General features: G+C 42.9%; 1 pseudogene; it reads right to left on the bottom strand.

Annotated features, from left to right (window-relative positions):
* The window catches only part of LOC124622964, a 74,004-nt pseudogene that overhangs the window by 29,821 nt on the left and 24,002 nt on the right, over positions 1-20,181 (bottom strand).

Genomic DNA, 20,181 nt, shown 5'->3' with positions numbered 1-20,181 from the left:
ATGGACCCAGTTTAAGACGTATCCAGTACTCAATGGAGTACGCCAAGTGCGTATTGATCTCCAACGACACGTGCCATCCTATCTACAGATAGGAGGATGCTGGGCCATAGTTATTTATGACGACCAGCCGAAGACGTGTTCCGGATGCGGCAAGGAAGGTCACCTTCGTTCCGAGTGCCTCCAGCGTCGGATCACACAACTCCCACCGAAGGACGTTGCACCACCAGCGACGAAGACTATTCTATCCGTGACTTACGCGGCGGCGCTCACGACGTTTTCCACACAACAGACACAGCCGACCGCTTCAGCGGCACAGGAATCACTTTCCATGGACAAAAACCTGGCTAATCCGCCGACCTGGCCAGTGGTGGAAAATAGTACTACGACTCTGGAGCTACCGAACGCGACAGACACTGACGCCAGCAAGATGGCAATTGATTCCTTTGTTGTACCGACCGAAGCGTTTATTCCGGCAGAGCGTGAGTCAGTGCCGTCTTCTGACAATGAAGGCCATGTACGGAAACAGAGATCACCGAAACGCCGAAAGCGCCGTCGTCGGACCGTGTCGGAACACTGCGGTACGCATTCGGCCGGGGAAGAACAACTGACCACTCAAGAAGCCAGCTGCGAAGCTGAGGCTGTTTCCACTGACTCCAACCTTGCAGAACAGACAGAAAAACATGCAGCTTTCGACCATCAGCCCATTGACAGAAACAGTGAGCAGCGGGAAGGTACCAGTGCAGGCAGCGAAGTCGCCCGGTCCCTTACTATCAAACATTCCGAGGCTATGGAACATGAACGGACATCCGCGCCCGCTTTGTGGGCCGAGGACGTCGAGACACAAGATCCCGATCCGTGGTCAGCTGAGGCGCCGCCGGATCATGCAGCATAAGCAGCACAAGGAGGACCGCGTTCGGCGGGGGGTGACATCACTTCCGATGTTCGCTTCTCTCCAACATCAACATGGATAACCTCGCCCAAACAATGCGTTGCCCGGTTTACCGCCTGGCGACAGTGAATATCAACATGATCAGTTCTCCTGTCAAGATTCAACTTTTGAAAGAAACAATACGAGCCATGGGAGTTGACTTTGCTTTCCTACAAAAAGTGAAAACGACTCCACTCCCGCACTTTTACGGTTACGCCACACATGTGACGCCCGGTAGCCCTGCAGACACCGGAGTGGCAATATTAGTGCGTGATGGTATTGAAGTTATCGACGTCACGTATCTTCCCTCTGCGCGAGGAATTGCATTTACGGCGCTCAACACCCGATTCATTAATGTTTACGCGCCGTCGGGTACCACAAGACGTCACGACCGCGCCAGATTCTACTCCACAGATGTCGCTCCCCTTTTCCTTGGACGATACGACCGCAGCGTCTTCGCCGGCGATTTTAATTGCGTACTTCACCCCGAGGACCAAATCCCACATTACATGCCCTGTTCGGAACTGGGTGCGATGATCCAAGAGCTTCATTTGTGCGACACGTGGGAAAAAGTCCACGGTAACCGCTCTGGCCACACTCATCTTACCAGTCATTCGGCCAGCCGACTTGACCGCATATATGTGTCACAAGATCTCACACAAGCCTATTCCGATCACAGTGCCTATATCTGCACTATACACCAACGCCCCAACAAGTCTGGCGCAGCAATGGCTTTTGGAAGCTCAACATAACTCATCTCCGGGACCTGGATTCCCGTAGGCAAGTTGCAGCAACGTGGACTGACTGTGAACGCCGCCACCCACGATACACCTCGACCCTGGAGTGGTGGCTCCTCTGTGCCAAACCAGCAATCTGTAGGACACTTATGCAATATGGCAAGGACGTGACTGCGTGGCATCGACAGACCCTCGATTTTTACTACGCGGCACTCAGGGACCTCGACGCCTTACACCCTTCCCCGGAGAGACAACATGACCAAAGCAGAATCAAGGCTCACATACTATCACTGACGAAGCGCCAACTAGAAGGTGCAGTAGTCCGCTCGCGACGGCACGACCGAACGGTTGCAGAGGAACCCACTATGCACCACGTTGTTGCGGATAAGCGCCGACAACGCCAACATTTAATCACACAACTCAGGACACAGGACGGTCGCTTATGTACGACCCAAGCAACCATAGTAAAGGCGGTGGAGGATCATTTTCGTCATCTTTACAAGGAAAGAACCGTCGATGACGAGGCCACTACTGAAGTGTTACAGCAGGTAACACGTACTATCGACGAGGCTACCGCGAATGCACTAACAGAGGAAATCTCACTCGAAGAAGTCGAAGACGCCGTGGACAAAGGTGCGGCCAATAAGTCTCCTGGACCTGATGGATTGCCCATCGAATTCTACCGGACTTTCCGTGACATCATGATGCCTCGCTGGGTTATTATGTTCCGCGAACTTATGTATCCAGACTGCGTTGTGCCGCCATCGTTTGTAGAAGGACTTCTCATACCGGTACACAAGCCAGGTGGAGGGCTATCGATTAACGACTATCGGCCGCTTACAATGCTGAACGCCGATTACAAGATTTTCGCCAGGATTATGGCGAGCCGTATTAAGAAGACTTTGCCGATGATCCTCGCTCCAGAACGGACGTCACAGGGTGGAAAAGCCAACATACACATGGCCACCGGTGACTGCAGGGACTTAATAGCGATCGCTTCTGCTTGCCGGTTGAGAGAGGTGATCGTCTCCGTCGATTTCAACCGCGCCTTTGATAGAGTGCGCCGCAACTTCCTCCTGCGAGTGATGGGCTGTATGGGATTCCCCCCGGGCCTCATCGACACCCTACGGCGTCTTTGGACCGCAGTCAGCTCACACGTCCAGGGCAATGGAAGGACGGTAGGACCAGTACCCATTAAGAGGTCTCTACGACAGGGTTGTCCCCTTTCTGCCTACCTTTATGCAATCGCACTCGAGCCACTCCTAGGGGGCCTTAACCACTGCCTATCTGGCATCACGCTGCGGGACGTCACCTTTCGCTATAGGACATACGCTGACGACCTGCTACTGCTGGTTCGTTCCAATGACGAAGTTCAAAGCGTACTAACCTGGATTGAGCGATACGGACAGGCCGCAGGTAGTCTTCTGAACATCAACAAGTCGGCGGCGTTGGATATTGGGCGTGGTCTCGGACCGGAAGCCCTCCTCCCCTCCCACCAGTTTCTGATCTGCGATATTTGGGAATCACGTTCAAGAAAGACGTACGTAAAACAGCTGCAGCAAACTACCGACGGTTATTACAGATCATACGCGCAATGGTGCGACAGAACCTGCTCCGGGACTTGAATCAGCTACAACGTGTTGAATACCTGAACCTCTACGTGGCATCAAAACTCATCCACGTGGCACAGGTCCTCCCACTACCGCTGCAGATAGGTCGCCGGCTTCAGGCGGCCTTCAGTTACTACGTTTCCGCAGGTCATATATTTAAAGTACGATACGACACTCTTACCCTCCCAGTGCACAAAGGGGGGCTGGGATTGGTCAACGTCAGGGCGAGAGCAGCTGCCCTTTACATGAGCAACATGAGGAAACGATGGAAAAGTCAACATACCTCTCTCACGGGTCGTTTACTACAGGTTCTGATGCCAGTCTCTCACGTCCCGCCGGTGTCGGTGGCGCATATGGCACCACAGCTCTCCCATGTGTCGACCTTCATTCTTGATTACAGCTATGTCAGCTCGAATCTCTCCGCCACACGTCCACCAAAGGCGAAAGATTTTTATACCAACTTTCTGCGGGCTGCTCCCCATAACGTGGTGGAAAACAAGTACCCTACGGTTCACTGGCCAAGAGTGTGGAAAACGATACACCACAACTTTCTGTCATCCACGGTGCGTTCGAAGTGGTATCAGATCGCCAACAAAAAATATGCCACACGACAGCGACTTCACACTAATGGACTGGCAGACTCACCTTATTGCCCAGATTGTCACCTCTTGGATACCGATGAACATCATTTTACCTGCGCATCGTCCGGAGTTTGGCGACTAACACAGGAGATATTGGCTTGTTACCTCCGGGTCACACCTGATATGATTGGCCCTCAGGCCCTACTCTGTCCAGGTGAAACTTACTTTCCGGCGGCAAAATATCATGTGCTTACATGGTTCGAAGGACTTACCGTCGCCTATATCTTTAGCGACGGAGAGAAAGAGCAGCTTGATTACTGGTGGTTCCTACAAAATGCTCAAAATGATGCCCTCGAACGCACACCGAAATACCGTACGCTCTTCGCAAATTATTTACGCAGCGTTTTCGTTAACCTCCCACTCAGCTGGGGAGTGCCAAACTGCGGTTAATGTTCTGTGCCGCATCACGCTGTCGGCTGAACGTTCTGCCTTGTCAGCCATGAGCGACGGAAGAGACAGCCTGCTGCAAGGATGCTGTTTTCCTTGAGGCACTAGCGAAGCAGAATGCCTCCGTTGCAGATGCCCTTCACAGGCGCTGTTGGTGATAACAGATCACGATGGCGAAGCACCAAGTGGAACCAGTTACATTTATTGAAGAACCTTTTAGTTGGAATTGCATCAGTGATTTACATTTTTATTTATTTGATTACTCTTTTATGCCACTTTTGTTGTTGTAGCACTTACTTGTAACACTGAGTTCCTAGAATTCTCATTTGTACACGTTTCCTAATTGTTATCATGTAAATAAATAAATAAATACATTTAAAAAAAGTAACGTGCTTGCCTGTCAGGTGCATGCTGCCTCTGTTCGCCATTCGAGCCTCGCCGAAAGCCAGATTTTCAATTCTTTTGTAGCAGAGCTACAAGCAGGCAGATACAAATTCAATGAGGGAATCGTAAGACAACGCTCTAGTAAAATTCGTCTTGCTACTTTTAGTAACCCTTAGTGTCAAAGCGAAAACCTTGAGGTACTGCCAAATTCACAATGCCACGTTTTTGTTTTCTGCCGACATAGTTTTTGTTGTTGTGAATACATAATTTTATCTATGAACTGCCATATTTTCATAATACTTGCGAAGCAAAACATGTGAAGTAACACTTCGACAACTTGTTGGGAATAGGAAAAAGCACTACCCTTTCTGGATGCTCTCTGTATCTTCCTGGATGTCGAGTAATACGACCTTCGAGTAAATGGTTAGAGATGAAGAATCTAGTGATGAATGAACTCATAGATGAGCTGAATATGGGAGACTACTCTTGAAAAGAATAAGTAGACGATCTATTCGCAGTAAGACTTAGAAAATTTGCTAGTGCTGTTAAACCTATGTGCACTGAACATTGTGAAAAATTATTTAAAGACGAGCCCCACGAAAATTGGTGTAGTATTATTTATGGGGAAGCATGTCCAGCACACACAATGAAAAATTATGTTTCTCGATGAAACTTTAGAGAGGGTTGTAGTGTATCTAGAGGTAGCCCTGGATGGAAAACTATTATGAACGCCTCACATAAAAAATATGTTCCACTGCGAAAGATAAACTTATAAGCACTAGAAGCTGCTGTAGGGTAAACTGGGGTCTAAACCCAGTACGTACTGGATATACATTCCTGCAAAAAGACCAATGATAATTTATTGGCCTATAATATGAACAAAGTCGAACAGAAGGTGGCTGCTAGGGAGTCGCAAAGTGCAGAGACTGGTCTGCTTTCACAAACAGATGGAATTAGCAGGACATCCACTCTTGGAATGGATATTATGCTAGACATGCCCGCCTTACACCTGTGGCTTAAAATGGAGGCAGCGGCAGGGGCATAAAGGCTAAAAATTGGAAATAACTGGATATAGTTAGACTATGCAGAATCCCAAATCAGTAAGGTGATGGCTGGGGAAATGCCGTCTAACTGCACGATAACTTCTAGCTGTTTCAATAAACTTTGCCATGTAACAGTTGGATGCAGGGAGCAGTGGAAAAACGAACCACAACACCGTGCAGGAAACATAATATAGTGGTTTACTGACAGGTCGAAAACAGATGAAAGTACCAGGTCTGGTGTACTGCCTAGAATATCTTTAGGGAAGATGGCCACAGTATTACACGTTTTTTTTTTCTGTCAGCATGTGCACGGAGGAGAATTAGAGTAGACCCTACAAAAATCGTAGCATCTACTTTTATTCAGACAGCCAAGCAGCTCTGAAATCTCTGTCAGCCCCTGCAACTAGATCGGAGGTCGTTGCAGAATGCCGTCAAGCATTTTCTTTCGGACATGTCCGAAAGAACGGCCACCATACATATATCCATATACAGGGTGTTTCAGGAGGAATAGTAGATATTTTAGCAGGTGGTAGCACAGACGAAAAAAATTCCATATAAATGCGTCTACTTTTTATTGAGTACAGAGATACAGCTGTTAGTACGTAACGCTAAAAAACTCAAAGCAAAGGCAAATTAGGACAGTCGAAGTTGACTATCAAAAATTCACCAACCAACTTCAATGCACATTTGACTTCTCTTGATAACACCACGTGTAGCTCTACTGAGGTCGTCTTTGCGTTCTTTTATGAGGGCTGCACTATTCATAGCCCGAACGCTCAAATCGGCTCTTGGAGTTACTTTTTATTTGTAGACTTCGCCTTTAACCATCCCGCAGGCAAAAATCCAAACAGATAGGGTCCGAGGACCTTGAAGGCCAGGAAAAGTGCCCATATCTAATGATTCACCTTCCGGGAAATGTTAGGTTTGGATGATGTGTCACCTGACGACTAGAATGTGCAGGAGCCCCGTCATGCTGGAGGAACATACGCATTCTTGTAGCCAAATGAACCTGCATCTCGGTTCTTACAATAGTGCAACAGGTGCGCACTGGTTAGATGCAACTGAAGAGACACTCCAACTCGGCTTGAGGTTAAGCGCGAATCCCAAGCGCATGGCCACGAACAATTGGGAGCGGAAACTTAATGTCCTCGGAACCTTGTTGAAGGACCATGACATGCGATTGCTAGACCGACTGCAGAATGTTCACTTTATAAATATTCATACTTAGCAAAATATATCATGTCGTAGCAGTCTTACCGATACTGCAGGTCACTACACATAAAACATTAGCTGTTGCCTCTTGGTATGTGTGGAATTAAAATATCTTCAAAGTCTCCTTCCACACGGCGACTTTGCAGAGGCAAAACGGAGGACTTGGAATTAAAGACGTGCTTTTAAACTAATACATGCCACTAAGACAGGCATCACGAAACTTCTGTTCCTCTCGTTAGATCCTGGGGATAGGAACGCTTCTGTTAATGTAGCATGCCAGCCTAGATTACGCCCGAAAGTACTATGGCGATTGGAGCTGTGTAAGACTTCCACCAGCACAAACCAACACTAGAACCGTCTATGATTATATTACCAGACATCGTCTTCACAAACCAAATCCGGTAAATTAACCTACAAAAAACTGGAGGAACGTCTGGAAAAGCGTCAACAATAAAATTCTACCAACTAGAGTCAGTGCCGTATGGTGCGACGTTGTAAACGAAACCATACCCTCAGCGGAACGATTATGGAAAATCAAATTGAGACCATCTCCATACTGCGACACACGTCGGCTTGTAGAAACTCTAGAGCACATCTTCTACAAGGAACGCACGCCGCCGGCCGGAGTGGGCGTGCGGTTCTAGACGCTGCAGTCTGGAACCGCGCGACCGCTACAGCCGCAGGTTCGAATTCTGCCTCGGGCATGGAAGTGTGTGATATCCTTAGGTTAGTTAGGTTTAATTAGTTCTAAATTCTAGGCGACTGATGACCTCAGAAGTTAAGTCGCATAGTGCTCAGAGCCATTTTTGAACGCACGCCATTGCAGGCGGCAATCTGTAATTTATTTTACCTTAATTACTACTTCAATTTTGTTCCACAATTTAAAGGTAAATATGGGTGCAAACATGGAATACATGGGAATAATGCAGCTCCACAGTGACAGATATGGAGGAGGCATTGAGGCCAGGCCTCGGATCTTCGACCCCTGCCCTCTTTGCCTCCGCCGACCTGGTGCTGAAAGTCTTCTCAAACTTTAAAAAAAAATAATAGTGCAGTGATCAGCATGTCTGTCTAGTAAGCAGGAGGTCCGGGTTCGAAGCCCAGTCGGTCACAAATATTCATCTGCCGACTTAGCTGTATTACACGCGCTGTGACAGTGTGGACGTCGGTCCTTCGATATTTAAGACGCAATTGTTATTTGAGGCAATAGAGGTGATTTGCGAACATTTGTCTTGTCATCAGTGTAACGGGACTTCAACGGCATCCAACCCTTACTCAATGCATTGTGCCAGCGCTACCCCATAATCATATATATGCGAACCACATTGCAGTCCATATTTAGTCAAATAACAAATGGTCAGTATACAAGTATGCCGGGGCCGGGATGCCCGAGCGATTCTAGGCGCTACAGTCTGGAAACGCGCGACCGCTACGGTCGCAGGTTCGAATTCTGTCTCGGGCATGGATGTGTCTGATGTCATTAGGTTGGTTAGGTTTAAGTAGTTCTATGTTCTAGTGGACTGATAACCTCAGAAGTTAAGTCCCATAGTGCCCAGAGCCATTTGAACCATTTATGAACTATACAATTATTTACGAACAGTAGTAGCAGGATTGCAGCGAACTGATAGCTTAACCAAGTGCAACATACTGTGTAATGAGTCACTCCAGCTGCATAGCTGAGGGTAATATTTGTTAAGCAGTTCACTGCAGAATCAATGTAAAACCCGCACGATGATCTCTGTAGACATACTATATCATTAGCAGCCCGCGAATGGAGTACTATGTTCGTTAAATCGGATTTCTCAAGCGGGAGTAATGCATGAAAGGAGACAGACTGTTGGACATAAGAATGGACAGCTCCCAGCTTTTTGCGTTTCCGATAGCGCCTACGATAAGAATCGGGTGTCATATTACGCTTCACAACCTTAAACTGTTAATTTTTTTACTTTATACTAAAACAAAAATTATGATATGAGAAGAGGAAATGACTGATACGCTTCTCAGGAACTTCAGTTTTTCGTGTTTATTTTCTCACTTCATACTAAAACAAGGGCGTTAATATGAGAAGAGGAAATATACGCTTCCAAGATATAATATTTCCTTGTGTGCTACTACTACATACATGAAAGCCCTGCAGTTAATTTTTGTATATTGGATGACTTTTGATATCACCTCACATTCCTTTGTGAGAAAGTTCCTATTTTCTTGGGATTCAAATAGAGTGGACATTTCATCACTGGTTAATATTCTGATGGCTAATGACATGATACCCGTTGCAATTGCGTCATGGCACCAGTGAATAGAGTCTCACGTTGGTTACTACAAGAACACGCAGGCAGTGATATCCGCTCACTGCAGTCAGAGCCAAGGTGATTTCTTTCTGTTTATGCCGAAGCGTCTGCTGCAGTGTCCACAGCTCAGCCAACATAAACGAATCACGGCGGGATTGGGCACTGCTAATCGCTGCACTTGTCGCGAGCCTCGACAACAAGAGCACACTGTCACTGCTAACGATACTATGGAGTTAATACATCTTACTTAACGTAATAGGCACGAAGTGGGTTGGGTAAAAATTCAGTTTGTAACTTCCCATCGCATTAAAATACTTTACAGTCATATTTGATGCAATATTTATTGTTTCTGGTCTCTCCAATGTTAATAGTATTGATTCAGATTGTGCGTGAACACACACACACACACACACACACACACACACACACACACACACACACACACACACACAAACAGTCATTGATTCCAGGGAGGGTGACAACTACTGTGTGTTGAACAACAGATGTACCAGTCAATTCCTCAGTTGGCATCGAGTGGATGAGATTTTTCAATTACCTTGCATTGCAAGAATTGTAAGGAGGAGACTGAAAGTAAATGGACTTGTGTCTAAAGAACTGCGACAAAGCAAAGCTCGACCGACTAGCAGATAATTGTCCACATGGGTTTTGTGGACAATTATACTTTTAGTAACCCACCATCATTACGTAAGATTTCTCGAAGGCGTAGGGGCATTGATTTCATTAAGTCGTCGACAGTGTAGCGTGATGGTTTACTTGTCACCATACATTTTCTATATATGTCCAAAGGTCGCTTGCATCTGCACGTCCACATGGCAATGACCTTGTTACCTCTGCCCACATATTCTCTGTCTGGTTGATGTTCGGTGATCGTGGAACAAACGGCAACAGCTTTATCCTCTCTTGTCCCTGAAACCAATCTCGCATTGCTCTGTTAAGATGGATGGGGCTCTGCTCCTGTAAGTAAACTGTTATCTCGTTCGTTAATATATGTATATTTAAATAGCATATTAGTAATAAGCACATTGTATTATTATTTTCCACAGTGTTTAAGAATTTAGGCCCTGTCATAAATAAGTGATCTAGATTCAACCGTCCAATTAAGAATGTGGTTTACCCAGTCTATCAAATGATGAGAGTCGTATTCGGATACCCACATTAAGCCTGACTGGCTGAATCCGATTAGAACGATCTGGTATCGAAATGAAATTACAGAAATCGGATAATTTGAACGCCTGTATTGCAACAATGCTGCGCACATAAATTCCTATGATGGAGTAACAGGTAGCAACTGCCTAAGAAAAAGTGAGAAATATGCCTAATTTCCTAATCTAATTTCTTCAGCATTACATGATTTAATTGGACTGATTGCCATTACCCTTATTTTACTTCTGTTGATGCTAATGTTATAACCTCTTTCCAAATCACTGTCTGTTCAATTCAATTGCTATTCTAATTCCTTTGCTGTCTTTACAAAGTTGTTAGCAGGCCTCAAAAAGTTTTTATTTTTCTCCTTGAAGTTTAATGTCTTGTGTAAATATCTACTTCGTTTTGTGTACAGCTTGCTCAATGTACATACTGAAAAACATTGGGGAGAGGCTAACACTTTCTCACTACCATCTCAGCTACTACTTTCCTTTCATGCCCTTCAACTTTTATAACTATAGTCTGATGTCAATATTAGTTGTAAATAAGCAACTGCTCCATGTATTTTACCTCTGCTGCCTTATAACTACAGTCTGATTGCTGTATTTGTATTCCAGTTAACATTGTCCAAAGCTTTCTCTAAATTTACAAACATTTTAACCTAAGATAAATGATAGGATCTTTACTGCCCTGTATTTCCCTGGAACCCAAACTGATCTTGCCTGAGGTTAATTTCCACCAGTTTACAATGATTCTGTAAATAACTGGTGTACTTATTTTGCAGCCATGAATTAATAATGCTAGTTCAGTAATATACCAGTTCAATAATATTCACACCTATCAGCAACTGCTTTCTATGGAATTTGAATAATTACTTTCTCCTTAATGTCTGGGAGTAATTTGTCTATCTCATAAATCTTGGTGTACCAGGTAGAGTAGTTTTGTCATGACTGGTTACCCTCAAGGACCTCAGTAATTGTGAGGGGCCTTGTTTCAACTTAACTCTTTCAGGGTTTTGTCAAATTCACTCACAGAATTGTATCTCCCACCTCATCTTCATCTATTTGGGCTTCTATTTCTATAAGTTCTTCTGTCTTCAAGTTTCTTTCCATTAATCTACATACTCATTTTGACTTTCAATATTCCATTCATTGTTTAGTATGTTCTTGCTGCCTGAGCTCTTAATTTGCTAACAGTGTTTCCCCTTTTCTATGAAGATCTCTTTACTTTTCCTATAGGCAGTATATATGTTTCGCATAGTCATGCATGCTTCTATAACGTTGCATTTCTAATCTAGACATTGGTGCTTTGGTAATTTGCATTTCCTGTCAATCTCATTTTTTAGGTATCTGTAATTCCTTTTGTCTGATTAATTTGTTGCATTTTTACATTTGCCCCTTGAGTTACTTATCTTCAATAACTAATACATTATCCAAGGATGTCTATTGAACTTTGTCTTTTTGCTTATTTGATTATCTGTTAGTTTCACTATTTTGTCTTTAAAAGCTACCCTTTTGTCTTGTATTTCTTTCCTCTGTTTTAGTCAACCATTGCCTACTTATTCTACCTTTGAAAGGCTCAGCAACTCTAAAACCAGATTTGTGCCTGGAAATCTTTCACAATTTTTTTAAATCTCTATCTTATTGTTACATTATAAATCTGAAACCTTTTGGTGTGTACTTTGTGCAACTAATTGTAAGTGAAGAACAGAAGACCCATCAACAGCTCTTTCAGCTTCTTTCAGAAGCAAATGTAACCACAAAAATGATTTGAAAGCATTACATGCATCTACATATTTGAGCCTCAGCTGGAAAAAGAATGACACACTACCTTAGTTTACTTTTTAATACAACTGCATCACCTTGAAACTCAGGAAGAGTATCATTAGTCTACTTTTCCCCAGCATGATTGATATTGCTGTAAGCTTCAATACTACAGTCATCAGTTTCCTCAGTATTAATTTCTTCTGTAATTGTCATTTTAATATATCATACAGTGGAGATGTTGAGCTGCAGATGGGCAGAACAAAAAAGACTGCCAAGCTTTCAGCCAAAAAGGCCATCATCACTGTGCTGTGAATGGGAACAGGGAAGGGGGTAGGAGGGTGGAGGACAATGACTAATAAGGCTTAGGTCAGGAGGGTTACAGGAACATAGGATATACTGCAGAGAGAGTTCTTATCTGCGCAGTTCCAAAAAACTGATGTTAGCAGGAAGGATTGTGGCATGACTGTGAAACAGTCATTAAAATGAAGAATGTTGTGTCGGGTAGTGGCTCAGCCACTGGGTGGACCAGCTGTCTTTTGACCACTGTTGGTGACCATTCACATTCAGACAGACAGATCGTTGGATGCTAGGCTCACGTAGAACACAGCACAGTGGTTGCAGCTTAGCTTGTAGATAACATGACTGGTTTCACAAGTTGCTCTGCCTCTGATGGGATAGGTGAGGCATGTGACCGGACTGGAGTAGGTGGTGGGGGGAGGATGTATGGGACAGGTCTTGCCTCTAGGTCTAATACAGTGATATGTGCCCTGAGGCATAAGTTGGGAGCAGGTAGTTGAAACTGTGGCAGAGCATGTGATTCAGTTGCTCCAGTCCTGACTGGTACTAAGTGATGAGGGGAATGCTCCTCGGTGGTAAGATGGTGGGACTTTGGTACATGGAGAAATAAGGCATGGGAGATCTGTTTGTGTAAGAGGTTGGGAATGTAATTACAGACATCAGTGAGACCCTTGGTATACTTCAAGTGAGACTGCTCATCATTACATATGCAGTGGGGATGGGTAAGTAGGTTGTATGAAATGGGTGGCAGCTGTTGAAGTGGAGGTTATTTCTTGCAGTTGGAAGAGTTGATATAGATGGAGGTACAGACATAGCCATTTTTGAGTGGGGATCAATGTCAAGGAAGCTGGCTTGTTGGGTTGAGAAGGACCATATGAAGTGAATGCGAGAGGGGGTGTTGAGGTTCAGGAGGAATGTGGAAAGGGCACAGTGCCCTCACAACTCGATTCAGATCACAAAGATGTCAACAAAGAATGTGAACCAGGTAAGATTTTTGGTTTTCTACGTGGTTAGAAAGGTTTCCTCCACATGGCCCGTGAATATGTTGTCATAGGATGCTGCCATGTGGGTGCCCATTGCCATACCCTGTATTTGTTTGCTGGTGATGCCTTCAAAGGTGAAGTAATTGTGGGTGAGGAAATAGTTGGACATTGTGACTAGTAAGTAGGTTGTAGGCATGAAATCCAGTGGGCATTGGGAACTGTAGAGTTCAATAGTGGCAAGGCCAAGGGTATTAGGAATATTAGTGTAAAGGGTGGTGGAATTAATAGTGACAAGTGGGTTAGCATGTGGTACCACCAGCGCACTGACAATCCTTTTACTTCTCTCCTTATCCACTGCCCCTGCCTCCCCTCTCCCTTCCCTATCCTCTGTCTAACCTCCTGACTTCACCTAGCTGCCCTACCCTCTGTACACCTTGTACATGTATGCTCCTGCAAGTAGCACTTTACTGTACCCCACTCCTGCTCTGCTACCCCTCCCCCTCCTCACCCCAGCCCACCCTTACCGCTACCACCCAGACTGCTTTCCCATCATGCACTACTGCTCACAATCTGGCCTGAGCAGTCAGAGACTGTGGTCATGTGTGTGTGATTTTTCATTGCATGTTTGTATTGTCTAATTCTGATTAAAGCCTTTTTGGCCAAGAGCCTATTTGTTTGATAGTCTTTTTGTTCTGCGTATCTGCTACCAACATCCGTGCTGTATGGTGAATTGCAATCTTTCCTTTTCATAATATTGTCATTTTAGTATACCTAAGTAATAGTTTCAGCAGTGCATGATGCACCTTTGTTTTTGTATCTTGAACTGTCAAAGGCAGATTAATTACGTACAATAAATTTTGTGTTGTGGAATGTATTAAGTTCATCAGATTTGCAACTATTCCGAAATAGAGTTCAGCATTATTGAAAACCAGTGACCCACCTGCTATCCATCATGCCACATTTCTGTAAAATCCTCATCTTAAATGTAGACTGATTTATTTGAATCCTGTTGTCTAAGTTCTTGATTTATAAACCTAAATAGTAATCAAGATTGTCTACAGTGACATGGAAGCAATTAGCCAACTGTTCAGTAAATTTACTCTCTGAATCTGCAGAGCTCATTGTAGCAGATTAGCATCAAATGTTCACTATCAATGGGTGGAAAGAGTGTTCTCCAGGATGTCAGGTTGGCATCCAGCTCACTCCACCTGAGAATTGGGGGAGCGATGGGTAGATGAACACTACAGGAGTCTGTCAGATGTGTAAAGTGGCCATAGCAAGACAGGTGGCATGCATATGAATTCTTTATCATTTCAAAAATTTTATTGCAGCTGCAGTTGTGCACTCTCATCATGTGGTGAGTGTGGCATTGATCCTCATCATCCATGTTCCATGATGTGGTCAGGTTTTTATCTCACAGCGGAGAAGCTTTGTGATGGCACTCTCCATGACCCAAGCACAGAGCAACCTTGCATAGTAGACATTCTGCAGCAGCATTGTGTCATGCGCTGATGTCACTGACTGATTTTGTTTCACTGCTAGTGAGGCAGCCGCAGCTGTTCAGTTGAGGCAAGTGACATCTGGCTATGTGATCCCAGTGTCCTAGAGGCTGCGAGGGCCTCAATTTGACCCTCCCCATCTCTGGACCTCAGCTGGGGATGACACAATGATTGTTGACTACTCAGTGACTTGCAGATTTGAATAATGCTGTGATGATGTGATTGACTGGACAGCCAGTATTATTACATGCCAAAATGCATCTGTTGTGGTGTTGTATCTGCTAAAGTCATATACGCTGCATACTGATCTGCTTTGTGATGATGAGTCCATCTGTCTACACTTACGGTTTTGCACAATAATCAGTCCATCATCAACAGGAAAAATCAGTAATGGTATCATACTTTCATTGTGGAATATGTGAAGAACAATACAGATCTCCCAGACATTACATCTGGAGTGAAATTTAACAATACATGTAAATCAGCAGTTTGATGCTTGCTTCAAACCGTAGTTTTCAACAATTTGCTTACAGGTCCTTTATTACTGTCATAGCATTCTGGATGATAAAATTTGTTCGCCAAATATACAGGTTAGAAATGCAGTCCTTACATAAAATTGTTTCATGTCCCAGTCATGTCTCAGTCATGTCTCGGATCTTGTTGCAAGACTAGATATGTCAGTATAACCTATTGCAAATCACTATACATACCCTTTTGACTTTACCAAACCAATTTATCATTTGCATTTAATTTTATGTTGAAAAGCCAGTTTGCACTAACCTTACTTGTTTAAGATAATTACTGTACTTCTTCTCAAGGTAATTCAGTGATTCTCATTTGACTTCCTTCCAGTTTTCAGTGTCTTCTGACTTTATTGCTTGCATATAATTCTTTGCTGCTTCATGAAGGAACATCATCCTTAGCTGATGGTCTGAATCTTTACTGCAACTTACTTCTAAATTGCTACCAAACTGCATTTCACTGACATACAAGTGACTGCTAACACAGTCATTAGATATATGTCTGTTGAAACAATCTTGTTAATAATCTCTTCAAATTTAACTGTTTCATGTTAGATTCTTGAAACCTCATCATATTTCTCAATATCTGAAGTACAAACAGCCCTTTTAACATGACACAGTGGCTTTAGTAATTGTTTGAAGCTACAAATCTCTGCATATGTAGACACGCCATTTTTCTGGAAAGTAAACAATAGTGCCCACAATCTACTTAACCAACGACATATTTTGTAGTAGATTAATCATCAAATTTCTTTTGTTTTCATGTTGGCGTCCAAGCATAATGCTTTGTTCCGTCTTGAAAATATTTGAATTGGGAACTTGCCTTAATTTTCATGGGACCAAATTGATTCAAGATACAGGCTGCAGCCAAAATTGCTTCATCCCGCAATGCTTTTAGTAGATGTTCAGCAGAGCAGGGCCAAGAATATGCCATTTCACAGAGGGTTCTGTGTTCAAACTCAGCAACTGCAATTTACTGGGAAGTATGTTTTGCAGTAATTGAAAGTTTTTGTGTAAATGAGCCAGCAAAATGACTCATATCATTGTTACTAAACTCCTTACCACCATTTATATGTAATTCTCCTACTGTAAAATCAGATTAAATCGTTATATTTTTTAAAACAGTGGTAATTTTTCTTCTATTTTCTCTGTGTGTGGGAAAAAATATGAGGCAGTGACTCTTGAAAATTCGCCTTTAAATAAAGGAAAGTACTGATGATTCTTTCCTCCATCAGTTGGTTGGTTGGTTGGTTTGGGGAAGATCAGGCAGCGTAGTCATCGGTCTCATTGGATTAGGGAAGGATGGGGAAGGAAGTCAGCCGTGCCCTTTCAGAGGAACCATCCCGGCATTTGCCTGGAGTGATTTAGGGAAATCACGGAAAACCTAAATCAGGATGGCCGGACGCGGAATAGAACCGTCGTCCTTCCGAATGTGAGTCCAGTGTCTAACCACTGCGCCACCTCACTCGGTCCTCCATCAGTCCACAGATACCTGTGTAAACTAAATTTCTGGTTTTTGTGGATTTTTGCACTATCACTAAATGCTGTTCTATGATGATGTTTTCTGCAGACATACCATCCACAGAATCTGCAATCAGTTGATGTTTCTCTATTGTGATTGTCAAAAACTACTGCACATAACATTGGCTTTGATAGCTAATTTTATCTTCCCAAGCTCCTTTTAGGCAGAGCAAAACACCGGAAATCATTCTATCCATTTTTGTTTGCTGAACAGCCACACATCAATTTTACACATTCAAAATTCTTCAGTTTGTAGCACTCTTCATCCACCTGGTGTTTCAGTTGTCTATCATATTGATTTGTGACATGCTGCAGCTCTTGTCACAGCCCAATTTATTTGTACCATATTTATAAAACAATTATAGCTCCTCATCATTAAAATATTCCTTTTAGTTTTATACATATTTATATTATTTTCATTTCTTGAAGTTTCCATGTTCTACATCTGTGCTCAGCAAACCACAGTGAAGTGCATAGCAGATGGTCCAGTTCATTGCACCAGTCATTAAGGCTTTTTGCTGTTACATTCACATTTGGAGTGTGGAAGAATCATTGCTTGAACATCTTGGTGCACACGGCAATCCTGTCTTTGTGATCTCAGTGGAAGCAATATTTTGAGGATTATAACATATTTATAGATTCATCAAAGTTGCTGTTTGAAATTTTCTGAGAAGCCTTTTATGGGATAGTGTGCATCTGTCTTCAAGCACTTGCTAGTTAGTTTTCTTAGCAAATCTCTGTAACACTCTCCTGTGGGTCAAACAAACCTGCGACCATTTTTGCTTCCCTTCTTTGCATAGGTTCAGTATACACAGTTAGTCCTATTTGATATGGTTTGCTCACACTTGAGCAAAATTGTACGGTTAGTAGCATGAGAATTTTACAGGTAATCTCCTTTGTAGGCTCATTGCATTTTCATAGTATTCCCCAATGAACTGGTTTGCGCCTTACTTTACATATTACTGAAACTATATGACAGTTCCAGTTCATAAACATACAGTTTGTTACACCCAAATGATAGCATGCATTCACTGATTCCAAATGTGACTTGTGTATATTGTAGTCATAGTAACCTATGTTTTTTCTTATTTTTTTAGCTGTAGAATTTTATATATATGAACATTTAAAGCAAGTTTCCAATCTTTGTACCACGTTGGAATGTTGTTAGTAATGTGACAGAATATTTGAGCAACTTTTTTTCGGACAATAATTTATTGTAAACTGTAGCAGCAGAAAATAGAACAGAAAGAATCCTTACATACTTCTCGACAACACAACTAAAGTTACTTCCGCATCTCTAAATCTACATCTACGTCCATACACGCCAAACCACTGTGAGGTGCAATTGCAGAGGGTACTTCCCATTGTGCCAATTATTCCATTCATGAACGGAGTGCAGGAAGAATGGTTGTTTGAATTACTCTGTGTGTTCAGTAATTATGATCCCTATGTGAACAATATATAGGGGTTTGTAGTATATTCCTACAGTAATCATTTAAAGCCAGTTCTTGAAACTCTGTTAATAGACATTTTCAGGATAGTTTATGTCTGTCTTGAAGAGTCTTTCAGTTCAGCTCCTTCAGTACCCCTGTGACACTCTCCCATGGATCAAATAAACCTGTGACCATTCATGCTGTCCTTACATGTATACGTTCAATATCCTGTTACGCCTATCTGGTACAGGTCCCACACACTTCAGGATTGTTCTAGAACTGGTAGCATAACTGATTTGTAAGTAATCTCCTTTGTAGATGGCTTTCACTTCGCCAGTATTCTGTGAATAAACCAACCACCTCCTTTACCCCTGACTGAGCCTATGCAATCATTCTGTTTCCTACTCCTGTACTGTGTTACACCCAGGTTTTTGTATGAGTTAGCAAATTCTAACAGTGACTTGTTTCTATTATAGTCACAGGATACTATGTTCTTTTTTTTTCAATTTGTGGAGTGAATTTTATTTTTCTGAAGATCTGAAGCAAGTTGCCAGTCTTTACACCACTTTGAAGTCTTGTCAAGGTCTGACTGACTATTGATAAAGGCTTCTTTCAGATAAGTACATCATTACAGGTAACTGCATCATCTGCAAAAATATCCTAACTTTACTATTAATATTGTCTACGACATCAATAATATACAACATGAACAGCAAGTGTCCCAACACACTTCACTGAGGCACACCCGAAGTTACTTCTTCATCTTATGATGAAACTCCATCCTAGATGATGCGCTGCTTCCTCCCTGTCAAGAAGTCCTCAATCTAGTCACAAATTTCACTTCATACTCCATATGATTGTACTTTTGATTGTAAGTGTAGATGTGGTACTGAGTCAAGTATTTTCAGAAATCAAGATATACAGCACCTACCTGATTGCTTTGACCCACAGATTTCAGTATGTTACAGGAGAAAAGTGTGAGTTGGGTTTCACAAGATCAATGTTTCCAAAATCCATGCTAGTTGGCATTGAGGAGGTCATTCTGTTTGAGGTACCTCATTATGTTTAATCTCAGAATACGTTCTAAGATTCTTCAAAAAATCAATGTCAAGGATACTGAACAGTAGTTTTGTGGATCACTTCTATTACACTCCTTGTAGGTGGGTGTGATCTGTGCCTTTTTCAAGAACTGGGCACAGTTTTTTGTTTGAGAGCTCTGTGATAGATTATAGTTAGAAGAGGTTCTAACTGAGCAGCACATTCAGTATAGAGTCTTCTGGAATTCCATTTTGCCTGGGAGCTTTGTTCAGTTTTAATGATTTTGGCTATTTCTCAACACCATGGACACTAATACTTTTTTCATTCATCATTTGCAGGGTACAAGACTTAAATTCAGGCAATTCTTCTGTGTTTTTAATATGACATTTGAAGATGAAGTTAAGTAATTCAGCTGTTGCTTTGCTACCCTCAGTGTCAGTTCCTGTCTCATTCACTAGGGGCTGGACACTAACTTTGGTGCCACTAACAGCTTAACATATGACTAGAATTTCTTTGGTTTCTGCAGAGATCAGTTTGACATTATTCTGCTACAGTAGCCATTGAAGGCATCACACATTGCCCTCTTGACAGCCGAACAAGTTTCATTTTAACTTCTCTCTATATCTACCTTTTGTTTAACATCCATTATGCAGTAATCTCTGTTTAGAAGTTTCTTTACAGTGACTGTTTTGTTGCCATTAGATCAAATATATTTTCATCATGAGT

Source organism: Schistocerca americana, chromosome 7, assembly GCF_021461395.2.
Source record: "Schistocerca americana isolate TAMUIC-IGC-003095 chromosome 7, iqSchAmer2.1, whole genome shotgun sequence".
NCBI lineage: Eukaryota > Metazoa > Arthropoda > Insecta > Orthoptera > Acrididae > Schistocerca > Schistocerca americana.
The sequence above is the reverse complement of the archived record's forward strand: the minus strand, read 5'-3'. Positions and strand labels throughout refer to the sequence as shown.